The sequence below is a fragment of the Lemur catta genome, chromosome 16, assembly GCF_020740605.2.
Source record: "Lemur catta isolate mLemCat1 chromosome 16, mLemCat1.pri, whole genome shotgun sequence".
Classification (NCBI taxonomy): domain Eukaryota; kingdom Metazoa; phylum Chordata; class Mammalia; order Primates; family Lemuridae; genus Lemur; species Lemur catta.
Genome location: NC_059143.1, coordinates 29,853,211 through 29,880,467, shown reverse-complemented (window position 1 = coordinate 29,880,467; position 27,257 = coordinate 29,853,211). Strand labels below are relative to the sequence as shown.

The window sequence follows — 27,257 nt, the reverse complement described above, 5'->3', positions numbered from 1 at the left end:
AAAAGCAGGAGATCCCAACTATCTACCTAATAAGTTCTCACCATTTTTGATCAGCTAGTAGGAAAAAGAAACTAGGAGCACATATTGTTTTCTGGGAAACACTTGGCACTGACACACATCAGTTCCTCTCAGCTCATTGGCCAGAACTTGGTTATTTGACCATAACTGTCAGCAAAGGAGCGTGGGGAATGTAGTTTTTCATTGCATGGCTATATGCCTGGCTACAATTTTATTGCTATAAACTAAATGCAGAATGTATATTAGGCTATCTGCCAAGCTTTCTTTTTGTTCAGGACATATCTACTACTCAGACTTAGCCACAGCCATTAGCGTCCTTCTGTTGCAGGTACAAATAAATTCAGTTTATCCAGGATTAAGCTTTTTGATTCACCATCTTCCTGAGATGAGATCAGAGGTTTCTGCCAGGAGTGCAAGTTGCTTTAAGGTGTAAACCAACTCTCTGTAGTGCTTTGCTTTCTCCAGATGAAGCAATAAGCCAACAAAATCGAGCTCTAAATTAACCGTTTTTTCTCCCCGTATGCCACATCTAAACATACTTAATAGAAATTTCCTTTTTTAAAAGTATAATTGTGTCTATTGTTATTTAAAATTTTCACCAATTTACCCTAATATTTATATTTTAATTATAATTTAATATCTCCTTTTACTTCAAAATCCCAGAGGTAATATTTTACATGCACTCTACTCTCCATGTGAAGAGTCAACTTGAAATAATCCGGACATATTTTTTAAAGCTCTGTTTCACCTGAGCATTTCTGATATAATGAACAATAAATAAGCTAGCTTTCATTGGCATTTGTTATGTATTAAAACTTGTACCATTATAAAAAAGAAAAAAATAGACTCCACTTTAGTTTTCTAAATTCAAATGGTATATGTATACATATTTTTTGAAAGGTGTTTGAAAACATGATATGGAAATTGAGAAGAATATAATAAAAAGTTTTTTTTTTTTTCAAATTTTATTTTATTTGCTAGGCCTGTCAGGTTTCAGTCTGAAACGTTGGTTCTTGGCACGCCTGTGGCCAAAGAATAACCAGATGCACTAAAGTAAGGCAAGCACGAAAATGAGGTTTATTGAGGAGAGAAAGATAGGATTATAGAGCAAGAATAAGATATGGATTTACAGAGCCTGATACATACACCACAGACGACAACCAGACCCATTGTCACAGCAAACGGAGAGCAAAAAGAAGGGTGCAAAAAGGGGTTGGTTATGGTCTCAGTCTTGTTTTATATTGCCTGGACTGGGACCTCCCTGTGGCTCAGACATCACCATGGAACCACTTTGATTGAACTGTTGGGAGTTGTATGACCTCATCTTAACTACGCATGTGGGTTGTTCTATTCCAATTTCCAGACTCTATGGTACCTATGCAGCTTGGCCTGTGGGCTAGAGAGTCTTCAGCATTCTTTTGTAGCTGTCATGCTGAGCAATGACTGGCATATTCATAGGGTGTGTTCCTTCCTCCCCCAGGTATGGCAGTCACTCAGGAGAGGATTGGGGTGGGGCAGGACCAACATGGGGGGCCTGGGGCCCACCCTTGTCCTTCTTCCCAGGTGGGGCAATTGCACCAAAGCAACAGCACCCACTTTGTCCCCAGGAGACACAGAATCCTTTGCTATCTACCTAGCAGGACTTATGGGAAATTAAAATAAAAAGTACCACATATCACACTGGGCTTTATGAAATATATATTTTTGTTAGGAAAACAATCTACTTTCATTAAACTATTAACATAAACATGAATCACATGATTAAAGGGAAAATTTTACGTTACAGACAATAAATGCTTATAGGTATTAATAGAAATAGAAAAGAAACTTCTAAAAAGCAGACTCTGTGTTCTGTTTCTCCATATGGTGCCTGTACTCAATAGTTACACAAATGTTTGCTGATTACCTTAGGCTTTCTACTCTGAATCCGAGTATTAAAATGGGTGGCCCTAAGTTGAATGGAGATGATAGAAATGAAGAAGATGGAAATTGTGCTTCTGTTTTAGATATAAAAAAGGAAAAGGTGAACATCAAATGAGAGATTAGAAGGATTATATTAGGCCAAATTAACTGATTCAAACAAACTTTTGGAAAAAATTATTTTGGGGCTAGATTCTACTATTCTGTCCAGGTATTCAAGGGTACTAATGTCTCTGTGAGGTAGTCTTTGGTCTCAATTAAGATGTGTAGATTGTTTCCATAGCTTGGCTCTTATGAATAATGCTGCAATGAATATGAGAGTGTAGATATCTCTTTGAGATCCTAATTTTGATTCCTTTTTTAGAAATATACCCAGAGGTAGGAGTGCAGGAAATTGTGGTACATACATTAAATGGAATGTGATACTGTCTTAATGAAGAAGGAAATCCTGCTATTTGTGACAATATGGATGGACCCAGAGGGCAGTATGTTAAGTCAAATAAGCCAGACACAGAAAGACAAATACTGTATTATCTCACTTATAAATAGAATCTAAAATAGGCAAACTCAGAGAAGCAGAGAGTAGAACAGTGGTTACCAGGGACTGTGGGAAGGGGAAAATGGGGAGGTGTTGGTCAACAGGTACAGAGTTTTAGCTATGTATGAGAAATAAGTTCTAGATATTTACTATACAGTCTAGTGCCCATAGCAACAATACTGTACCGTATACTTTAAATTTGCTAAGAGGGTACATTGTTTTTTTTTTTTTTCACATCAAAAATATGGAACACTTCACGAATTTGCGTTTCATCCTTGCGCAGGGGCCATGCTAATCTTCTCTGTATCGTTCCAATTTTAGTATATGTGCTGCCGAAGCGAGCACTAAGAGGGTACATTGTATGTTAACAACTGTTCTTACCACACACAAATAATAATAATAATCATAACGGATGTGTGATAATACTGTGGGAGGTGATGAATATGTTTATGGCTTTAATGGTGGAATGGTTTCACAGGTGTACACATATTGCCAAACTCATCAAGATGTATACATTAAATATGCACAGCTTATTATATGTCAATCATAACTTAATATTAATAAAATGGTTGAAGGAAAAAAAAAAGAGATGAGGACAGGGCAAAGGCATTTCTTACCAAAATGCACACTAGCTCACCTTAGGATGTGTGTGGTCCCTTGTGCATTCTAAAACTTCCTTAAGGTGGAAGATTTCCCTAGGTATAGAGAAAGAAGGTGCTAAATTTTAGGGTAAAAGAATTTGATCTACTTGGCCTCTGAGTGCAGTGTCAGTAGAACACATTAACTTTTTCCAGTGCACTCAATTGCCCTGTCCTTCACAACTGCATCACTATGCTGAAAAATGTGATTTTCATAGAAATGTTCAATTTTGCAGCTTAGAGACTTTGTAAAGGGGAAAAATATCATTTTTTTGCACTTAAACTACTCCTCAAATAGCTCACTTTAGAAAGTTAAAATTGGCCCTGAATATAATAACACTGGACCAACATATGTTGGAATTTTTAACCCTTTCATTTTTAGTTAGCTTTGCTGTCCTTTGTCTACTTCACAGCAAACATCCAGACAAGAATAAAATAAATCCCTGCAAATGTCTGGCTTTGCCACCTTTCCTCAAACAATTCTAAGTACTTGGATGATGAAAAATGCTCAGATTTTAATTTTTGTCTTCATTTGGATACTTGAAGATGAGTATGATTGATATTGAATCATACATATTAGGACTACAAATGAATATGGAAATCTTTCCATGAAAGACAGGCTGCTTTTAAGCTCAGTATCTTTCATCACTCCCCCTCCCCCCAACACACCCACCCCACACTGCCCCCCACCCACACCAATGAATCCTGACTTCATTTTCATTCTCAGTGTGCTAGTTTACCAGCCCCTTGTAAAAGATCTTCCCTTCCTGCAGTTTGAAGACTAGGATAAAGCAGTAAGGCTTTAGTCATACATATTTAAAAGTGAAGTTGCAAGAGATTTCACATCAGATGATAAGGCTGTATATTTATTTATCTTTTTTTTTTTAATCATTGAGTGGTTTCTGAAGTTCTCTTTGACAACTTATCTATCATGGTTCCTCCATTGAATATTCTAACACTGTGCCTATTTAATCTTCTGATGTAAACAAAAGTTCAGTTTTTTTTTCACATCTCTTTCACTCTCTGAGAAAAATTTGAGACTGAAAGTCGATTTATCTTTGAAAAGCAACTATCCAAAGTAATGCAAAATACCCCTAAAAAGCAAAATGCCCAGAGAATAAAGGATTCTTTCTTCACCTTATCTCTCTCTCTTTCAATCAAGATCAATTCAGAAAATATTTATTTAATAGTCACTGTAGATAAACTCATTGTTTGGCACCGTGGGGAGAAGCAAAGGGGAAAAAAAAACACAATCTGTTTCCAGATGGGATTTACTATCTCCAGGGACAGATTAGCTACCCTTGCCTTTCCATATCTGCCTTACTAATATTATCTATATTTAAAAATTATCCTATGTTGACAGAATCCTACCCTATTTCTCTCCACTTTCCCTATCTCCACTTCCATTAATAAACATTTATTCAATGTTGACCATTCACAATAGTCTACTTTGTATAAGCAAGAATGCAAAGGGATTGCAGATACTGTCTGCCCCTGTCTTTAGTAGTCTGTAATTTCATAGCAGGGACAAAAATTTGATTATATGATTTAGGAACTAAAAAACAAACAATTAATGGTTACTTGGTTGAAATCCTCAAGCTTCCTGTGGCAAGAATCCCTGGTGTACTTATTCAAAATAGTTTCCTGAGTCCTGAGCTGGAGGTTGCTTCTCTGCTTTAATGCTAGCTGAAGCTGATAGTTCATTCACCACACTTTGAGAACCAAGACCCGACGACATACTGAATTTGATTTTGTAGGAAATAAGGAATTTTTTAAATAAGGACTGCATTTTTTAAATAAGAACTCTATGTTTGGTCATATTAGATTCTGCAACTCTAACCTCATTTTTACAGATTAAAAAAAATATTTTAAGCTGATTAAATCAGTGTTTTCCAAAGATAGCTATAGATCAAGGTGGCTTTTTGAAAAAGCTTTACGTTTTCCTACTGAATCACACTCTATGGGGAGGTGGTCTGGGAATTGCACTTTCAAAACATCTCAGAGGATTCTCATGCGTAATCAGGTTGGAAAACTGCTCTAGAATTTGCCTCTTTATTACAGCAAGACAGAGGTTAAGCTAAGTTTTGTTTTGTTTTTTCTTATATAGAGAGGTAGTGTTGTGTTGGGGTCTCACTTGGAGCCCAAAGGGTGAGATGCAAAATCTGAATCATTACTCAGTTTTATAATCTCTGCTGAGCATGGTAGTTTTGAGTGTTGTTCTTATAGCCACAGAATGGAATTGCATTTCTTGGATCTGTGCTGTTGAGTTGGGCCAAATGACGAGTTCTTATAGGAAAAGAAGAAAGTGAAATGTCAAAATATTTTTCTAGGATATTTGTGTGCCTGACTAGTGAGATCTGATAACTTATTTGAAAGTAGAGAGCTAAACTTCTCCGCATAATCTAGGAAGAGGGACTGATTTTGAAAATACTAGTCATGGGCCAAAGAAGAGAAACTTCACAAAACAGAAGAACAGGAAGAAGAGATAAGAGAAGAGTCCAGGGGCAGAGGAGGTTGTAGCTGATGGGAAAGAAACACATAAGACAAAGACAACAAAAAGTATAAAAAGCTAAACTACTACGAGATAAGAATGGCAACCCAACTGATTGAGTAAAAGATGTTTAAGAAGATGATGATTAATATCCAGCTTTAGTAATTTATATATCTGCCATACAACCTTTATTAGAAATGGATTAACTCTCCATTAATGTGTGCGTGTGTGTGTGTGTGTGTGTGTGTCTGTGTGTTTGATAAGTGTGTATTGGAGACTTGAGCCTAAGGAAATTAGCTCTAAGAACTTAGATGTATTAATAAAGATTGATAACTTAGTATCAAGTCTTTGCAAAATTAAAGGAAATAAAAATATCTTTGTTTCCTACTCATATCCCCTGTAAACTCCTACTCACCATCCCCTACAGATGAACCTCTTTCCTTTTCTACCATACCCAAAACAAATATCTGTAAGATATTCTGAGTGTTTTGGTTCTTTTTTTTTTTTTTGTGACTTGATTTCCTATTGCTTTCAATTCATCTTTTTTTGGCTGTTGATGATGTTTTGTATTACTCCTCCAAGGATATTTTCATATTGAAAAATTCATGAATCAATAAATTTTTACACCATATAGACCTTTAAGTGTGATATTATAAGGACTGTGGCAGGTAAGACAGATTGCCACTTTGACTTGGAAAAATATAATATAAGGATAGCTAATAAAATTACTATGATGAATGAACTATTTTAAGGACCTACACTAGAATCTTGGAAATGGAAGAGAATGCCATCTCTGTGCCATCTCTGAGGCATTTTGCAATTCATCACATGTAAGCTTCTCAATGATCTATGAATTTGTGAGCTAGGTATTTTATCACCAACTTCTATATGCATAAACAACAGAAATCCCAAAAAATGGAAATGAGGAGTACAACAAACATTTGTCCACACAACGCACACATAGCTGGTAAGGGGTAGAGCCCAGACTCAACTCATGTTGTTAGATTCTGAAGATCCTTTTTTATTCGACCTCAATCCTTGGAATTTTTTTAGTCTATTTTGCACCAGAAGGAAGATCCAGAAACCTAGGTGGAATTTAAAAAGAGGAAGATTTTATTAAAACTTTTTAAAACATAAGACTATCCAATAATAAAATAGGTTGCCTCAGAAGTAGTTTCTTCTGCCACACTGAAAGGATTCAAAGGGAAGATAGATGACAGTCTGTCTGGGATATTGCAGAAAGGACTTCTTCTCTTGTCTGAAGTTGGATTAGATGTCAGCTAAAATCCTCTCTAAATCCCCAATTCTATGCCTCTAGGGTCCTAAACGTTGTGTAGTGTGGTGCAGAATATAAATGAAATAAGTTAAGAGAAGCGATCCACCAACAGATATTTATTACATTTCTACAATGAGCAAGGCACCAGGATTCTCACCTCACACCATGAAAACAGCTGCTTTTTCTGCTTATTCCCTCATCTCAGAGAGTGTGAATCAGGCGTGGTGTCAGGAAAGAAGTAACCAAGAGAAAAAACTGTCAGAAAAAGGACCAAAAAAACAAAAGCCAAGTGTTAACGTCTCACCATTTTCTCCAGTCTGGCTCTTCCATGAGCATCTTCTTAAAGTTCTATGTTGACCTCTCCCCCGCCCCTTGGGTGTCAGAATGCGGAGGAAGAATCCTGCTGATTGACTCATGAAACACATTACCAGAAGCTCTCTAATTTGACAGTTAAGGCCACAGAAGCAATTTGTACTTTACTTAGAAGTTTATTGCATTTTGATAATTGCTTTTCCCCTTGAACTGTAGAGTTTTAAAATATAATTTTTGGCTGACTATAAAAAGTAAAAAAAAAAAAAAATCCATATAACTTTAAGAGCATTTTCAAAGCTTTTTAAAGTCTCCAATAAACTAAAGCATCCCAAAGTTACCTTGTGGAGTTGTTTCAAGTTAGCATCATAATAATGTTTTTTTTTAACCCTCTGACATCCAAAGCAACCAAGGAAAGAGAAATAAATGACAGAGAGTATCTTCTTAAAGAGCATTCTGTCCAGGAACAATGTTTCTGAAGAACACAACAAAGGGAAGAACATAAAACAGCTTATCAATGCTTTTGGCAGGATTCTGTACACACACAAATAAACAATGAGTCTGAAGTGCTCAAATTCATAGAGTTCTGTAGTTAGTCAAACAATGCCAGGGAAATAAGCTTAATGGATAAATATTCCTATGGATGGTCATTTTCCAAGCACAAAAATCTATACAGGCTGATAGTCAAAGGTATACACTGATTTATAAACATTATGAAAATAACTTACACAGACCAACCCCTTATGAATTACAAATCACTTTCACAAATCTTCTTATACATATTTTCTGCAGCTGGAAAATATTTGCATTGTATAGATCCAGGCAAATACTCAGGGATAATGGTGGTTTAAAACACTATATGCCATTCTAACATCTTTCTTAGGATTGCTTTTGAAATTTTCCACTTACCTCTAGCCTTGTCTGTATGAGACTTAAATATTAAATCAGTTAGTTTTCTGGTTTCAACACAGCAAATCTACAGAAGTATTGGTTAGCAAACCACCTGAAAATCAAAAGAGCAGTCATCTACCTGTCTATAATCATTTATATTAAGTCAACCATTTTCACATTTTATTTATTTGATTATTGTAACAGCCTTTTATGGTATTATTACTTCTAGTATCTGAAATAGGTCATTGAGTTTTCAGAAAGGCTTAAACATCTGTCAGTATCACACAGGTAGATAGTGATAAATCCAGAGTAGAAAACAGAATTGTTAATTATTCAAGATTTAAATTAGAAGTGCTCATCATAATACTGGTGAAGCAAACTATCTTCCACCGGACTTGACCCTCTTCACCTTCATTAATGAACATGGAAGCCTCAGATTGGTGTGAGTTTATACAGTGGAAAGTGAAGACACAGGACAGATTTTTCAAATGAAATAGAAATATTTCAGGGAAGAGTCAATTCATAGAAAGCTTTCATTTTGGAAATGTTTTCCCTTTTCTAGTGCCACCAATCTCTGTTTTATTATCCCATCTATGCAATAAATTCATGGATGATGAATCTATAATGGGTGATAAAGGGAAATTAAGTTAATAACAATAACTGTCATTTATCTAATGCTCTATACCTTTCAAAGTGCTTTCAATCATAAATGGTATTTGATGAAACACCCTAGTGAGGTTGGCAAGGCGGAGATTTGTAGTGTTCTGGCAAGAGCACCAGTTAAATGAGAACATTATTTTGTAAAATTGAAAGCCTTGTGAATAACATATACTCTATATATTAATATATAAGTATCCTAAAAAAGTAATGATAATCCAGTTTGAAATAAAAACATTTGAACTCTTCAGTGGAACCATGATACCTGCACACATGTGCAGTGTGTGCTATTTTTGATTTAAAGATGAGGAAACAAAGGCAGCTAGAAAAGCAGACTTGATTACCAAGGCAGTTAGGACAGAACCAGCAATAGATGGGACAACCAGCAATAAAAAGGGACAACCCCATTTCCTTACGTTGTATGCCCTACTGTCTCTGTTAGAGGCAAAATCTCTACTAAATGGGCCATGAGTCTGATCAATGTGGATTTTCTTGGCATTTTTGATAAGAATCCGTATTTCAGGGCATAAAATGCTTTCTTCCCTTCGTGAATTTTGTGGAAGCTTTTTCCCTCTTCACATCACAAGGTTGTACAATATTGTATTGGGAAGCACTTTGAACTCCTAGGAAGATAAGTGCTATTTAATTGCAAAGTGTTATTAGTCCTATGACTGTCATTATGTGCACCAGCACAATTTTACTGTTAATGCATCTCAATATTACTGCTGTTGACATTCTTCACTTTTTTTTTTAACTGGCTCAATGGCAGAATTGGATGTCTCAGGGGACTGGTTATTGGAAATTGGATTCACAGCCTCTTGTTTCTAGGTCTTTCATATCCAACATATTGCTATGTCACCCCATGCTGAATGGTGTTTCTGTATCATCGATACTATCCTCACACATGATTCACAAAGCTACAACATTACCAATCAGGTTTACTTGATGGGATCCCATCAATTTGCAGAGATAGGTAGTTTTCTCTATTCAGAGCTAATGATTTCAACATTTCTACCCTGCAAAAATAATTTATTTTACTAATGGTATTCCATTTTCTCTCTTTCTTTTTGTAGAAGAGACATTTGCAGTTAAACTGTTTAATCTGAACTTGCCAAGAAAAACTCATATGGTATATTCCTTTAGGCCCCCATTTCCCTCTGCTAGCTATGCCATGACTAACTTTAAACTAATCACTGAGTTCTTTGCTATACTACAAACTCTATGTCCTTTTCATTCTTTGCCTCTCATTGTATGTTGCCAGCAATTATTCCCTGAAATGTCAAATTCTTTATTTTCTACCACACAGAGGTATTGGCTAATTGGATGGTTTAGTGTAACATTCCTAGAGATCAGGAATGAAGTTTGCATTTAGGGCTGAAGGAAATAAAACTTTTGGGCAGAAAGGAAACATATACAGAACTGAACATCAAATGAGCCAAAGAAGTTTATAATTATTAAATCTCCCAAAACAAAGCTACATAGGAGAACCATCTTTTATCCTTTATGTTGCTTTTATTCTGTATACAAAAGTATGTTCAAAAACTATAAATATGATGAATTCTGGTAAAGAGAAACATGTTATGTAAAGACAAAATATGCTCTGGAGTTAAAAAGAGTAATGGTACATAACTTCTTTATAGGAATTTTGTACCAAAATTGTGTTCCTTAATTGTTGATGTGCATTAAATATAGTTCAGTTTAATTTGAATCAATTCATTACATTTTTCAGTGGTCAACCATAAGTGCATAGTGGAGTTCTTTCTATATTTGCTTACCATTAAGGACCTTAAAGCATCACGGGGTAAATAGAGTCTATATCCTTAAAAAAAGAATAAGGCAAAAGATATGGGTTAATAGATTATTTAGCTCAAAGCACTCTGACAAAGCACATAGCATTATACAATTCAAATCAGTATTATTATTATGACATAATAAATTATGCAGTAAAAGCAAGCTGTACTTCAGGGAATCAGAAGGCAAATACTAAAGTGATTTAGATGACAGTAGTATGGCTTCAGGGAAAAAGTGTGTTTTGATTTCAACTCTAAAAGTTACGCTGGGCTTGGATGATCAGAAGTAGGAAACTGATCTTTGTCTTAGGTAAGATTTCCCCAGAAGTAAACCCTGAGATAAGTATTCAAGTACACAGAATTTATTTGAGAAGTGCCAACATGCAAAATGATACAGGAAAGGGGAGGTGGCAAGCTCAGGAGTGTGACTAGAACTTAATGACAAGAGAGCTCGTTTATTTGTAGACTGCTGGTGAGGCTGTTAATTGTTGGGCACTTATTGCCAGACACAAAGTGGCCTTCCAGAGTTCCAGAAAAGAAGCGCTCAGACATACGCAGTTTGTAGCCTGTCAGAGCACAACAATGGCAAGACCAGAAGGATATATGGGAAGGGACTGATAGTTTCTACTGTGAGATTTTTAAACAGTATTCAGGGGAAACAATGAACCTCAACCAAATGAGGGAAGATGAGGAAACTGTAAGAGGAAGGTGCATACAGAAACATTGAGGTAAGTAAGTATCCATAATTAAAGTGGTTCAGCTATATGTAGATCCTTGAAATCATGGCTTTAAGGTAGTGGAAAATGTGAAATTTCTTCCTAAGGTCTATCTGAGGCAGATGCAAGCTTCCACTCATGAATATATTTTAAAAGTAATATTTAGCATGTAATGAAATGATAGATTATGCCACACAGTCTCTATCAGATTAGAATGATTGGAGGTAAGGAGAGAAGGAGAAATATCTCTGTTGGCTAGAATAAATTGAGAAATTGTTTTAAAGGGGGCAAGAGATTGAATTGCTCCTTGGAAAATGGTTGAAGGCTTAACCACATGTCTATAAATGTAATATTCCGGAAGATACTAAGAACATTCTGAAAAATATAAAATGTCATAATTTTCTCAAGGGAGAAAAACATGTAAATACACCAATAATCATTTTTTAAAAATTGAAAAGTTAAGAAAAAAATTAACTCACCCAAAAGGTGCTAGACACCATGATTTTAAAGTTTTATCAAAACTTCCTCCACTCCCACTGCTCCACTTGACCAGCCTTTAAAAAAAATAAAAACTTCAAGAACAAACTGCCGATTTCATACTCATTTTTTTTCTTTTTTCTTTTTTTTTAAGTCTAGTTTAACATTGATTTGAACAAAGGGCTAAGGACAAAATAAGAAGATATTATAGTATTTCACTTATGAATATAGACATAAATTTCTAAAATGTTAATTAACCAAGTTCCATAAAATATTAATACTTAATAAAGGTACATTATAATCAAAACTCAAACAAGATATTCTAGGAATATAAAAGATCATAGCTGAGTGTCTTAGCGTGTTTGTGTTACTATAAAGGAATATCTGAGGCTGGGTAATTTATAAAGAAAAGATGTTTGTTTGACTCATGGTTCTGCAGGCTGTTCAAGAAGCATCAGGCGGGTGTGTGACTCTGGTTGAGGGTATCAGGAAACTTCCAATCATTACAGAAAGCAAAGGGAAGCAGGCATCAAGGATTGAAGTCCTCGTTTGCTCCTTTCTAGCTGTCAGAGCTTGAGCAATTCAATTTCCCCTCTGAAAATGGAAAGGATATACCACATATATAATATCCACATATTTAGTATTCTTGGTATCTGTAATAATGTACAACTGACAAGTAGGATAATATAATGTTAACATATATTTTTAGCTAATAAATTTTTTCTCCCTGTCTTTCATCATTCTTTCTTTATTTCCCCCTCATTCCTTCTTTATTTCCTTCATGCAGGTTACTGTGTCAGGAGATGGAAATAGACTAGGGATTTTAGTCTAAAGTTTTGGATATTTAATAATAATAACAAGTAGGGAGTGATCACATTGAATATTCAGTAAGGATTATCTTGGCAAAAACACTACTAAGCAGATGTAGGAAGTATGAATTTCACAGCTTATAAAACTCAAGTTTGCAAAAGTAGAAATAACTTTCCAAGCCTATAATTCTGGTGATGACAGAAAACCTAATCATGTCAATTTAAAGTAAACTCAGTCATTTCTGTTTAATAGCAGTCTTCTTGAGATAAAATCTTATGGTTTATGGAGTGTTTCCTCTTTTCCCTTGCTCGTTCCTCTCTCTCCTGGAGTGAGATAAACTCCAGGGGCACTGGTTGGAAGAGAATTATCACTGTAGTATCATCTTTTCAATGTTGCCTTCTACTGAGATGTAAGAGTAACAGCAATAACAACGAACACAATAAAAATTATCATATTAACTGATGCTTATTAAATACCTATTATGTTCCTGTTGCTATTATAAATAATGGGTGTGTATTAATTCTTTTTATTTTCACACCAATGCAAAGAGGTGGATTCTATTATATTTTTCCTCATGTTACTGATGAGAAACTCCCATAGGTCCTCAGCCTCTATTTTTATTGTTTGCCCGTGGAACGTCTACATTTCTTTCTACGTCCTCGGCACAAGGCCCACACATCTTTCTCCACCCTTTCCACCCACTCTAGCCTTGAGGACTCTTCAGGTCGGCTGGCTTGCTCTGGGATACTTCTGCGACCTCTGAAATCACAGGGGATTTTAGATGTTATCTCACTTCACACTGGCCTATATGAGACCGTCTGAAGCAACTCCTACCCTTCATGGGGGCAACTGTTTCTCTCCCTGCAGGCAGCATGCCAGCATCAAACGGTATGACCTTCCTTACCGACAATTTCTGATTTTAACAAGAATCTTAATACTTCTTTATTCCCAAAATGATGACACTAACATTTGGAACTGATCTATGCAAATGAGGGATTAGCGACCAGGAGATGGACATAACCCAGACAAGAAGACCCTCCTCCCCTCTGCCTAGCCCTGATAAGAATGGCTGTCCTTTGGGACCCTGTGTGCTATAGATCTCTCTAGATCAGGACCCTTCTTTTTATATTTCTGAAGGCATAGGACTAAAATATCCACAGGAGGGCTCTGCTCAATCTCTTCTCAAAGTAATCCTACTTCCTGAAGGAGAACTAGAAGGCAGTGAGCACGGTCATCAAAGAATGTCTTTGAATTGGCAATACAGGGGAGAAAATATAATTCATTGGATTAAAATTTCAGTGGAAATGTGAATTGGAGATGGGTTTTATAAAGGATAGACTGTCAGTTACACTGAGGAACTAATAAGCTGATTTCCATCCACTGGGACAAAGGAGAAGGAAAGTAGAATGAATCACCATTTTCCACTATAACAATGACAGTTGGAAGACTGTTATGACTCTTCCGATGATAATAATTTCCATTTCGATGGGCTCCTTTTCCAAGGCATCTAAAGTATTTTACAAGTGATTTTTTGCCATCCATCCTTATATCTCAAAGAGAAGAGATACAAATACTCACATCCTCATTTCATAGGCAGCAGATGTGTCTGAAAGTTTCTGAATATACTGTGCTTTTTCCAAAGAAATTTTTAATAAGGTCTGCTGCGGAAGCTGAAGCATTCAGTCATATCTAGGAAGAAAAAGAAAGGAAGACAGAAGTATAATATGTGGACACAAAATCCCCTACAAGATCTTATTGTCTTCTTATAACCCATCTATTGAAAATGAGAAAATTAAAGGCTTAAAATGATATTTTCTGAGTACATATTACATTTTAGCTTTTGATTAATATCAGTTTTAGTCCTTTGACATTTAGACTTTCTATACTTCTCTGACTCAGATGTTATTTCATCTCTCATATCATAATATATGCTATTTTTTCTTTTATCTATGCTAACATCTGGGACAGGCTGAGCATACATTCGATGCTCTGTAAAGTTATATTTACTTGCTGAGTGTATATAATCTTAAGTGTGGAGTAGAGGTCCACAAAATTATTTAGCACAAGAAAGGAACTGAAGACTATATCTATCAAGGGAAGGAAAAAATCCTGTAAATGATGAGGATTTCCCTGATTCTTCAGTTGTCTTCTAGTTTAGAACATAATTGTACCATGCACCATGGTCTCTCTTCCAGTTTTTAATTTATTAAAAAAACAGGATTTCTGGCAATTATGCATGACAGGTAGAAAAATGGCTACTCAAAGATGTTGATATCCTAATCCTGGTAACCTCTGATAATGTTATGTTACACAGAAAAGGGAAATTTAGGTTGCAGATGAAATTAAGATTGTTAATCAGCTGACCTGAAATAAAGAGATTATCCTATATTATCCAACTTAATTGCAAGGGTTCTTTATATATAGAGAAAGGGAACAGAACCACCAATGTGAGAGTGATGTGACGTGAAAAAGACTCAATCAACCATTGCTGGTTTTGGTTTTCTATGGATCAAGGAAAGTGGGCAGCCTCTAGATGCTGGAAAAAGCCGGGAAACAGACTCCTCCCTAGAGACTTCAGAAAGTAATGCAGCCCTGCTGACACCTTCATTTTAGCCCTAAGAGACTCATTTCAAACTTCTGACCTCCAGAATTGTAAGATAGTAAATTTGCATTGTTTTAAGCACCTAAATTTGTGGCAATTTGCTACAGCAGCAACAGGAAACTATTAATAATACAGTATGCAAATGCATGTTTAGAACATAATTGAATAAAGGGATAAACCAACTAATATAAGTCAAATCCTATCATTTACTGATATTCCAAATCTGAATAAGGGCTGGGAGAACTGGAACTCACAGGGTAGTTTCAAAAAACATAGTTTTAACTATATTTGATTTTTAAACCATGACACTGGCAATAGTCATACTACCAGTTATTTTAATTCTTATTTTATACCTTTACTTATATCTGTGAGAAAGAGCATAATGTTGTCCATGAAGCATCTCAGAAACATTTTGGGAAGTACTCCAATTCTACAATAATAATTACAACATTATAGTTCTTACTTTGTGTTTACTCTGTGCATTGTTCTAAACAATACACATATATGAACTAGTTTAACCCTCACCACAATCCTAAGAGGAAGCTGCTTTTTTTTTTTTTTTTTAAATCTCCATTTCATGGGTTAGTAATACAAACAAGCACAGAGAGTTAAAGTAGCTTGCTCAAGGTCACACAGCTAGAAACTAGCAGAGGCAGGACTTGAACTCTTAATCATTAAAACATATTCCATATAAAAAATCTTTCCCACTTCCCAGTGCCACTTTTAATAGGCAACTCTTGATTTAAGCATTAATGTTTTTTTTTCCTTTGGTCCATATAAGCTTGTATATTCCAGAGTGAGGAAATAGTATAAGAATACAGAGAGAGTTCTTTGCTGTGGTTGTTGTCTAAGGCACAGGGAAAATTATAATGCAAAATGAAGCTAGAAAGGTATTTTGAGCTGGTTCTTTGGAGGTTTCTGAAGTCCAGCAGAACAGCTTTAAATCCTATTCAGCCATCAGTAGAAGATTTAGTTTGTCTGGTTGTTTTGTATTGTAAGTTTGTTTAAGCACAAAAATGAAGCAATCAGAATTTCCATTTTAGGACATTTGCTGTATATTGGTTTATGTGGAAGGGATGCCAGTAGAGGCGATGAGGCATGGAGTTCGGTGACAAGATGATGATAGTCTCACAAATGAAGGGTGCCAAGGATCTGAGCAGGACAGGAGACTACTGGAGTGGGAGAGAGGGGGGTTCTATCTAGGGAGATAGAACTGACTTGCAACTCTCTTGAAATGTAGGGGCAACAGAAAGCTGTTCACCTTTGAGACTGTATGATGGGGAGACATATATATAAGTGGGGGGAAGCTCAGGGAGATTCACCAATTTGGGGAGGACCCCATTGTAACCGAAGGAATATATACATCTGAAGTATTGAGCCCCAGGGATAATAAGTACCTGGTTTGTGATTTTCTCTCAGATGTCTTGCAAAGCCTTTCAATGAGGCCTCCACTTTGAAGCTACCAGTCTCAATTTCACTGATCATAATGATACTCATGTCACATAAAAAAATCCCAGGGTCTCACTTTGATTCTTAGATAATCCATTAACATTCCTTAGGTCCTGCTGCTCTGCTACCTATTCACACGCTCAGTTTCAGTTTGCTGGTTGCTCTACCCACTGAGGTGAGTACCTCCTGATAAAAATAGATGTCTTGGTAATTAGTAATTAAGTAACCAGATGTGACCACATAATATGCACCAGGACTAGAATTCTCAACCTCTCTCTCAGAAATCTTCAAAAGATGTCCTCAATAAGATCTAGCTTCTGAAGGTTAAGGTTGATCATACTTCTTACCCATTTACTACAGATGAATCACACCCAAAGGACATTAAAATGTTGCTATTCTACCATTATGATATTAACATGTATGGACCTTCAGTGCTTTCCTCGGGGATAGTAAGACGTTTCAAACATAGAAATAGGGGCAGTATCTACCAGCTCAGCTTACTCTCTGCCCTGCTGGAATCTGCTTCTTCACTGCTTATATCAAATCCCCAAGCCATGAACATTTATAATGTTGCCTGGCAATCTTCTTTCAATTGACTGCCCCATTTCTATGTAGTTTAAAAATTCATCATACTTGAAAGTCATAATGGATGTGCAAATTCTCATTTTTGTTAGAATCCATCATAATGCCTCACAATCCATTGCAACAATTACATTCAATCATTATAGGAAAGCTCTCACAAAGTTTATTACAATAATGTTAAATACAGCTTCTCCATTGGTCTTTAACCAAAGCAATTTTTTATGTTGGAGTATAGTTTTATGAAGCTTGTCGAACGCCAATAGTTATCTTTTTAGATCAAAGAAACTTCCAAATGAGCGTTTGGTTATTTGAAGCTTTCTTGATCCCACCTCCCCTACCCCCAGTTGAATTATTATCTTTCTCTTCTATTTGTCCACTAAATCTTCTACATAGTTCTATGCTTGTACCTATAATGCCTTAGGTTTGTTATTTGCATCTTGTTTAATCCTCCCACTAAACTACAAGGTCTCTGAGGGCAGTGTGGTTTGGTCTGTGAATGCTGGAATCAGAGCAAGCTGGGTTTGTGTTCAGGCTTCATCAGATCTCTACGGTATGTGACCAAATCTTTCCAATGTTCACTCTCCTCATTTGAAATATGGATCAATTGATTACAACATCCTACATTCTTATATCTCTTATGGATTTTTTGCAAATCAAATGAGAACACTCTGTGACCTGACAGTGCTTTGGAGCTGCAGTTCTGATTTTCACTTGCCAGCCCCTTTCCCCTCCCCAGTTCAGTTTTCTTGGCCCATCTTGCTCCATTCTTGCCAGATACTAACATGATATGTGTTGCTGGTATGAAATAAAAGAGATTACTAAAAACACATATCACCATTCCTAGATACACACACAGGCATGTGAGCGTGAAAACACACATGCATAAACAGATAGCAACTGCTGCCTGTAGTGTCCTCCTCGAGCAGTGAGGAAAATGATATAAATAGCTGCCTTATGCAAGAACAGTGATCCACACAGTGTCAGACCCTTCCCAAAGTCCACTGGGAAATTAGACCTCATCAGTGTCAAGCAACAATTCACAATCACCACAACAAAGTGGCAGAAGTTGCTAGAGTGACACGCTGTCCTGCTGAGGCCAGGATTCTTGTCACAATGAAAGGAAAAAGGACAATTTTCCTGAGATTTAAGTCTGTGTAGACAGTCACCTTATACCATTCAGGACCACAAATTTCACATTGTTAGAGTTCCCCCAATGACTGTCCCCAACCACCTCCGTATCACTGTCTATAGTTTACATTACTTTTTACAGAGTAAACTGGGTCTGAACTTGGTGTCTAAAGAGGGAGAAGGGCCACCACCAAATTACACTCTGTAAATCTTGACAGCTTGAGGCAAACCTGAGAAGCCTGGAGCTGTTGTCCCCCCTGGGGCCCCCCTCAAAAATGACACATGTATCTCATGAAGATATCCTAGCAGGTAGCATTTGAAAATCAATAAATAAGTCTTACTAGAGAACACTGTCAGGTAATAAGTATCGAGTGGCTTCAGCAACTAAAGACATCAGCCTCTTGGGGATATGTTAATCTGCCTGTGTCTGCTAGCAGGAAGGATGAACTGGCAGATGAAAGTCTGAGGCTGTCAGTGCCTTCAGGGAAGTGATGGGTGAACATCAAACTTCAATTCAGATGAACATCTCAACGCCTGCGTAGGAAATTTACTGTCGGGATTGGTTGATTGGGAGGGGTCAAAGGAGAGGAAATACACCCACACAGTCACGACACACACACCTCACCAAGACAGCATGACTCTAATGGCGGTAGTGAATTTTCATGAAGAACAAGGAGAAAAAAATAGATGCTGGATTCAGAGATCTACACGAGATAGACTGCATAAATGTTAATGACAACAGGACAACAGGCTTCAGGACAATCCCTTAGGAATTCTGGCCAAATGTTAGCATGGTACACTAACAAATAAAAATACCACTAAGATGAGTGTGCTTAGAGAAAAAGAGGAAGAAAGTTTAAAGTAAATAAAATCCATACCATAATATAATGTTTCATTTTCGGGATAATTAAGGACAGACTATGAAACATTATAACTAGGGTAAAATATGTTGCTCCAATTATCAACCAAGACAAGAATTCTACCTAAAGGCATGTCAACTTTATTTCTTGAAATATCCTTTCTTTTTAAGATGCAGTAATTTGATTTGTTCACATTCAAATTTTACAAATTAAAACTTTAAGGAAAATGGCAACAAATCAATTTTTAATTTATCACATGACTCTAATGGGAATCATTTAGAGATTTAAACTCTTAAATATTCAATTCTTAAATGTGTCTTTCTGCTATTTAATGTCCAGTGAGCTGCCAGATACAAAATTACATGGCATCACTACCACAAAAGTAACAATAAACATGTTTGGAGTGTTTTGTATTTTTTATTTTATTATTTTATTTTTTTGCTTTTGGGTCCTATGTCCTACATTTCAAACGGATTATGACATTTGATCCTTACACTAACCATATAAAATTGGTATTTTTCCATTTTAATAGATGAATAAACTGATATTTAGAGAGTCTAATTAATATAAACAGGATTATATACTAACAATGGGTAGAACAAGAATTTGTACCCAAGAAGTATAAAACCAGAGGCCCCACTCTGGGAACATTTATTATGTTATCTTCCTTTTATTTAACTTATGTTATCAACCATGATCAGATTTTGCGATGAGTCCTTTTTTTCTTGCAAAATGACACACCCTGCAGTAGAATAGTGTACATCATACCTTCCTTAAGACAAATTCTAATCCATCAAAATCGTTGATTAAACAGGTTTAAAAGTAAGAAGTTTAACAGAAACAACCTGGAGGGTTCTATTTATGAAAATAATGAAAACTGCTGTGGTAAAAATAAAAAAGCCATATTATTGCGCTTTTTTTTTTTTTTTTTCCCCTTTCTTAATTTGGAATGGGAGAACAAAATGTATTTTACTGTAGAACTACAGCTATGTGAAGAAAGGTCGTCTAGCGGACATACCACTCACAGGTCACATATTGCTACATATTTCTTGATTTCCTAAGGCGGGTCCAATTCCATATAGTGCATCCTTTTGCTCTGGTATTTCTTAGACTGTGCATACCTATGTTTTATTCAGAAAATATAATCACTGCATATTAAGAGTACTGATATTCCTTACTTTAAGAAATTGACTATAGCTATATTTATACACATAGAAATTAAATAATGTAAACATTCATGCACATGCGTATAGAAGATAGACACATCTATGCTCTAACTTATGTGTAGTAAATTTTAGATGTCTACTGATTTCTATTATAAAGTTAAGCTTATATTTTTTGAGAAGCAAAGAAAAATACAACTGAACCCTAAGACATAATATGATCATACTTAAAAATGCAGCAAATCCTTAAAAGGCATACACTGAAAAGAAATTCAGTCTTATAAGAAAATGCTAATGATACTATAAATATGTCATATTATAAATGTTAATTAGTTGGTATTCTTTTTTATGTTTGGGAAAATGTACTGAACGTCCACAGGGAAGAAAAGTCTGACAGTCTAAAAGGAGAGAACTTTACACTGGTCAGTAAAGTTCTTTAGCTTTTAAAAACCTTTGTCCTCAATATTCTACAAGGGGAAGACATGTCACTATCTTTCTTTATCAGATCCTTTGCCCAGCACTTTATGAAACTTATTGCTTTAAGTTGAGCTGAACAGGTAGAGAGAGAGGAAATCTCAATCTCTCTCTCTCTTTCCTCACAGACAAGTAATAAAACAGTCCAAGTTTGAAAGTATTAATAACAACAACTGCATATATTTCCATACCAATAGAGATACAATGGAATGTCAAAGTTAAGGAGTTTCTTTTATTGTGCAACTACACTTACATATGTAAATATTAATGTGTCTCCTCAGATTAGCTGTGTTAATTCAAATGTAATATTTCACATATTTTTCAAAATGCTGAATTTATTAATATATTTTGTTATGTTCCTTTTAGTTCTCAAGCAAAAACTGCTAAGTTACTTAGAGCAATAACGTGATACCCCCAAGAACTTTAAAATAAGGGAGCAAAATTGGTCTCTAGGTGCTAAACTAATAAATACATAATGTATGTGCCATCAAAAAAATATACACAAACATAGCATTAGAATGAGTCCAGGGCTAATATGACAGAATCATAGTCTGGTTGAAGACTTATGTATGTAGAGCACAAAAGCGGTAATCAGAACCTTAGATAAAGAAGAGGTCAACTAGAAATATTCATCTAAATCGTCCCTGGGGAGGAGGCTGCCCTGGTTCAGGGGTCTGACTTACTGTTCCTCATGTAAGAAATATCTACACTTCCTGTTTCCATGTTTGCTTATTAAATTGCTGGTTATAATTTAACTTCTCATGCAGTACTACTACAGAGAATGGTGGTCAGAGCATATATTCATCCAGACTATTGGCAACTATTTTACTAATAGTAAATTATTTTATATATCGACATAAGATTAGGGAGCATGAATATGCACATTAGTATCTCTTCAGGTCCAGAATATTGTGTAGTTTCTTTCCTCTCAAGGCTAAAGGCCAGATCTTAGACAATGTTGCTTTGATTAGTTATATAAATAAGTCTTTTCTAAAAATACATAGTATGATCCATGACTTCTCTTGCCAACTCCAGAATTGATATCTCTGTAGCAACACCACAAACTCCCTACACCCCTCTATTTGGAAGAGTCCACACAGGTATATTTCAATACTACTGGGTTCAGTGATTGGGTTGACAAAAGAAAAAGAAAGAGGAGAAGGAAGATAAAAATGGATTCAGCTGAAACTGGACTCTCCAAAGATAAGTGGTGTGTAAGAAATTAAACAAAGCCTAGAAGATAAACAATATGGGAGTCCACGTGTGGAACAAAATTATAAAGGATTAATGGCTATTCACATGGCATCAACAGAGAATAAAGAAAACTAAAAGAAATCCTGTCTCTCCTTAAGAGGGAGGCAAGAGAATGTCTAACATAGCTGAATCTCTACAATTTAGGGCAAAGACTAATGATCATTTGGACAGAAAGGACAGTGTCCTAAGGCAAAAGGTTTCATGATATCCCTGATTTTCAGAGGACCTTTTTGAACCTTCTAATTAGATGATGCTTCATTATGTTCAACATGCCTTTTTCTATAATTTAATTGAGTTGAGTATGTGGACTCTAATTCATTAATAGCATTCCTCTGGCAATTTCATATCCTGTTATTATTCAAGCAAAATGCAATTTTTTAACCAGCAAAATTCTGAGGGTAATTTACCAATATCCCTTTCTCTATGAAACCTATTTCCACATAATGATATTATAAGGCTTTGCTAACCTCCCGGATTCATTTACCACTTACCAAGTACTTATTTAACACCTGTATGTGCACAGGGAGGGTCACGCTGATGCACAACTTCTGGGGCAACATCAAAACATCAGAGTGGCACCTTGGAGTTGTGAAGTGTGAAAACTGCATGGCCACATGTGGCAACTTATACCTGGAATCTGTTGAAAGCTCTGGGTGGCCAATGACCTGGGAGGCTGGATTCTTTTCCAAGAGGTTGTAGTTCTTAAGTTTCCATGATAGGTTATGTTAAAAAGGCCACCAATGAGAGTTATATTGGAGAGTGAAGGAGGCAATTTCTAAGTTGTATGACAACCAGTTCCTAAGTGCCCTCTAATGACGCAAGAACTTTGCAACCATCATAGGAATGCTCAGAGACAGGGTTTCTTCACTGTTTGCTGAGAAAGAATTTCACTTCTATTCACACTTAGAAAGAATACAGGTATACTGAGACCAGATAATGATGAATTGAAGAATGCTGGAGAAAGTTGGATTGGAGTAAAAGTCAATAAGGATTCTGTATAAAATTACAAATAAAGAAGCAGCTGGCTGATACCTAGTGGCAACTGTGTGTCCAGGGAGCACTGCAGGGAAGTCCTAGAAGGCAGGGATAGGTGTCAGGCTATTTGGAGGGAGAAGCTAGACTGTTGCTGTTGAGCTGCCAGGTTTAAATAGCAAGGACACTGATTTATTTGGAATGGATGCTTATCTGGAATGCTTGGCAGCAGAAGATTGAGATTATAGCTAGGAAATAAGGAAAGAATAAACTCCCTCATCTCCACTTAACCTAAGATGTGGCATCACCAGAAAAACAATGATGTGATGTTAGGATGGAGGTGAGCCTGCCTAAAACCCACACACCAACTGGGGCCTAGAGAACCATTGAGTCACAAGTGTATACCAGTCCTAGGCCTGGTTATTCTCGTACCTATTTCTCTGCCTTCCATTCCTGTTATCAAGAGTGATGACTCTGGCAGGCTTGGCTTTCTGGGCACTTATGGCAGCTGTATTCCAGCTGGGTTTGGCCAATGGGAGGCAGATGTGAAAGGTTGGAGAGAGGAGGAACAGCACAGTCAAGGTTCTTCTCTCTCTTTTCTCTTGCATTAAACGGCATCTGTGGAGTTGGCCACATCTCTCGGATCCATCTGCCACTAGACAGGCTGTTGGGTTCCAGTAACGTTCCCTCTTTCTTGAGCCAGCCTGTGGATCATAGCTTCTTTCTGATTAAATAATCTCTGGGTCACTTTACCATTTCCACGGGCTTCTCAGATTCACCAATGATTGTGTAATAAATTCCCTGAATTAAATCCCTCTGTTGTGCATGCTGAGAGAGGTTTCTGATTCTCTGGTTTGGACCATAACTGAATGTTTGAAACTGAACTTTTTTTTGATAGCTGTTGTTTGTTTGGTGTTTGTTTTTGACTCCTGCTGCTTCTGGGTTTGGGGTTTCGAAAACTGAAGGTAATCTTTAGAGGATTTGGAAACTTAGGAAAACTCGATTCAGTATCCCTCATTTTTGCTGATTATCATGATGACTACAAATTTTTTTTTAATTTCCTGGTCCTCTTTTTCATGAAAACTTTGATATAATCTGCAGTTAGATTTTAAACTAATAATGCTACTAGAGACTGAGCTGGATACTTTACTTGCAAAACCACAAGGTTTTCTATTATCACAGAGGCACTCGTGATATAAAATATACTTGAACATTTTGTATTAAAACTTACATACATCCAATTCAACCCATTATTAGGAAAAAGAAACTGATGTTTGGTGGGTTAATTATGAACATACTTAACTGGCAACTTTGAATTTGTTTGCCTGTTTTCTCTTTTCTTTGAATGTTTTTTAAACATCAAACAAATTCTTCAAGAGCTACCACATTAGTAATTGACTTTTCACTGGGGAAATAACGTTGCAAACAGCTCAATTTTATGATGTATCTACAACTTTAGAAAAATCAAGTATGCAGCTTCAAAGACCTAACAGTTAAAAATGAAATTTCCTAGGGAGGCTACCTTATTGATGGGTAAAGTTCTAAAGTTTTTGAGGTTCAGTTCAGTGAAGTATCCACATGTTAGAATAATCTCTAACTTGTCTGAATATGTTGCAACTGTAAATTGAATCTGAAAATATCCTCAGGATGGTATTTATTTGGAAACTTGCCTACTACTGGATTTTCTTCTTCCAAATCTAAAGGAAAAAAAAAAACGTATATATCACTCTTTACTCTCTTCTATGCTCTCTGCCTAAGTATTACTAAGTGTCCTATTTAAGAATATGATTCATGTTGTTATACAACTTGATGGATGGGTGCTCAGAGAATTAGGAAAAAGGGAGACTGAGTCCAGATGTGAAATAAAACTCAAATAAATGGCTGTTAATTAAATATTGCATCCTAATAGATGGAAGAAAGAGAGAACTGGCAGAAGGCAGGATGATAGTATTTATCAGGAAAAGATTTGGAAATGAATAGTTTGCGATGTGTTTTGTATTTTATTTTATAGCAAATTGTATGCAGATACTTCTAGAAGGTAAAAATGCAGCCTTTCAGATTTCTACCCATTTGTTTAAAGATAAAACTGTTTTTTTTTTTCATAAAATGAGGAAGATAAGAAAATACAAGAAATATATTCAACAAACCGTAAAGGTGGATGAGATGATAGATTTTGCTATCAGTTCTTCTGATCATGTTAGTAAAAAATCAGTTTTGAATCTTGAGTGACTATTAGATTTGTGACAATGCATTGGGAGGAAAATACACTGTGTTTTAGAGAAAAATAGTTTTTTTTTTCAAATAGATTTTCATATAAGGCAAGATTGCATCTGGGGATTTAAAAAAGAACAGGTGCTTGCATGAAAGCTTTCGAACCCATACTTCAAAATTCTGAAAACTTAAGCAATTCTATTTTAAAGTAAGATAATATCTAACTCTAAATATTATTGAGCAGTAATTCCACTTAGGAAATAGAATGGAAAATATAGAGTATATTATTTTAAAATAGAGATAGGAAAACAGTGAAAAAAGATGTAATGCTTTTATATTTTCGGGCTTTAGGGAGACAAACTGGTGGCTGAGGTACTAAGAAATGAATATGCAAAATTCCAGTGCTAAGTAGGGACTTTTCCCAAAATCGTATGATACGACATCTATTTAATTTTTAGGAAAGAGAAGAAGTTAAAACTTTAATATTTTTCATCTAAATTATTAAAATTTTTAGAAACTTTTCTATTAAGAAATACAATATATGGCTATGTGGCATGTCTCTGAAGAAAAAAAAATATAACAATGTCTTTATGAGAAAAACACATTCTGGCCACAGGCTTTGTAAATTACCTGGAAGTGGGCTATACATCATTGATTTTTTTTAGGAAAAGTTTGGAAGACCTAGTAGAGAATTTGCCACAAGCTTTGCTGATTATTTAAAGTTGGACTGTGTGTCACTTCTTTTCAAGAAAATTAAGTACCTGGAAGAGAATGACTTTTCCTTTAAAAGGAGACAGAATAATGGCCAACAAACATATAAAAAAGTGCTCAACATTTTTTTTTTTTTGGAATTTAAATAACACAATCATATCCTCTGGAATTCTATTAGTCCATACACATATTGAATTAGTTTTCTGCTTCATATACCAAAAATAGGCAAAAAGACAAGCTCTGCCATGAGGTTATATTTCATTATATGGAGGTTTAAAAATGCAAGTAAATATTTTGAAAGCAGCAAACTAGGTAGTTGATCTTCTTCTGTCTTGGGACAGGGAAATTACACTAGTCAAGATAATAATAATTAACATTATTTATCATAATCCAAAAACTTTGAACTGTAATAGTACAGTGAGTTTTACTTTTTCCTCACATCACAGTCTGATGTTGGTAGAGCAGTTGTCTATCCTATAGCTGTGTCATACAGAGCATATGTCTGCTAGCATTATTGTGGCAGGAGAAGAGATAAATGAAGGTCAAGCACTTGTTCTTGACCACTTCAGTCAGAAGTATCCCTCACTGTCCATTGGCCAGAAGTGGTCACATGGCATCCACCTACTGGCAAGACAGCCTGGGAAATGCAGGGAAACAAATGGAATGTTTGGCAATATTGTCTCTTCCACAGATAGATCACTAAACATGTGTTCACAAATTTGTTTGCAGAATAGTGGTTGAGAGTGAGGAATAAGAAAGCAATTGCACTTGTATTCACACTGAATACAAGAATAGTCATTAGGCAACAGATGTAAATGCAACAGAAAATTGTTTCTATCCCAACGTGACAAAATGCCTGGTTGGAATTCCTGATCTCCATTATAGTTTAGCCCAACTGTCCCATGGGTCTTTCTTCAATTGTAAGATTCCAAGTCTAACTTAGCTTAAATAGCTATTTTCAGGAATATATGATAGATTTTGCTTTAACAGAGAGGTAGGTATCAAATTTTGGAGGTAGATCATAAAAGCCATCGAGTTGCCCTCAAAGAAATAGAACATGTTAAAGTAAATTTGGTTTACTAGTTCCGTGGAAATTAAGACAAAATCATCATTATATAATTCAACACAGTATTTCCTCCTCAAATTGAGTAGGTGTATGGCTTTCCATTACAATTTAACAGCCATGTCAAATCTTGAGGTCTAATTGTAGCTCAGACGCTTTTGAAATGGTTGACTTGGGCAAGCAACCAACAACAGAAGCATCAGGCAGGTGTTCTTAAATCGTCTGCTGGTTTCTATTTGGTTATTCTTGCTGGCCCT

At 35.8% G+C, this 27,257-nt stretch overlaps 1 non-coding gene across 1 annotated transcript; it reads right to left on the bottom strand.

The window, feature by feature from the left end:
- Window positions 1-2,714: 2,714 nt before the first annotated feature.
- Window positions 2,715-2,821, bottom strand: LOC123622017. Its single transcript, XR_006729381.1, has one exon. It is a non-coding gene; the product is annotated as a U6 spliceosomal RNA (small nuclear RNA).
- Window positions 2,822-27,257: the final 24,436 nt, after the last annotated feature.